Genomic DNA, 546 nt, shown 5'->3' with positions numbered 1-546 from the left:
TGCTGCCGCCGCCGCCAGCCAGGGCATAATACGGTAAATAAATACGAGCATGGGGATCCACGTGTGAACGAAGCCCCACTCCCCCTCCCCTTTTGCTTTCGCTCTCGAGCCGGCGCTTTTTTTTTCTTGAAATTTCCCTCTTAAAATGAAGGTGCGTGTTATACGCCTGTGCGCGTTATACGCCGATAAATACGGTATTCAGATTTCATTCAATATTGATACATGAGAATGCTGAAACCTGATCCTTTTCAATTTAATTGGTTTTCTCATTTTGGGGGGAATAAAACCATAAGCATCTAAGTAGTTAGAACCAGGGCTTTTTTCTCATAGACCGCCCAGAATGGAGTTCCGGCACCTTTTTTGGATGGAACCTTGTAGGGTAGGCAAGGCGGATTGTATGACGTGTGTGAGTTCCGGCACCTTTTTTTTTTTTTTTTAGAAAAAAAGCACTGGTTAGAACCCATTGAAATTAATGAGTTCTCAAATAATTATAATTCCCTAAATCTTAAACTGATCCATAAACACTGTAAGCAGGAGTAGAGCATT

Source organism: Protobothrops mucrosquamatus, unplaced genomic scaffold (assembly GCF_001527695.2).
Source record: "Protobothrops mucrosquamatus isolate PMUCROS unplaced genomic scaffold, P.Mucros_1.0 scaffold33, whole genome shotgun sequence".
Lineage (NCBI taxonomy): Eukaryota > Metazoa > Chordata > Lepidosauria > Squamata > Viperidae > Protobothrops > Protobothrops mucrosquamatus.
The sequence above is the reverse complement of the archived record's forward strand: the minus strand, read 5'-3'. Positions refer to the sequence as shown.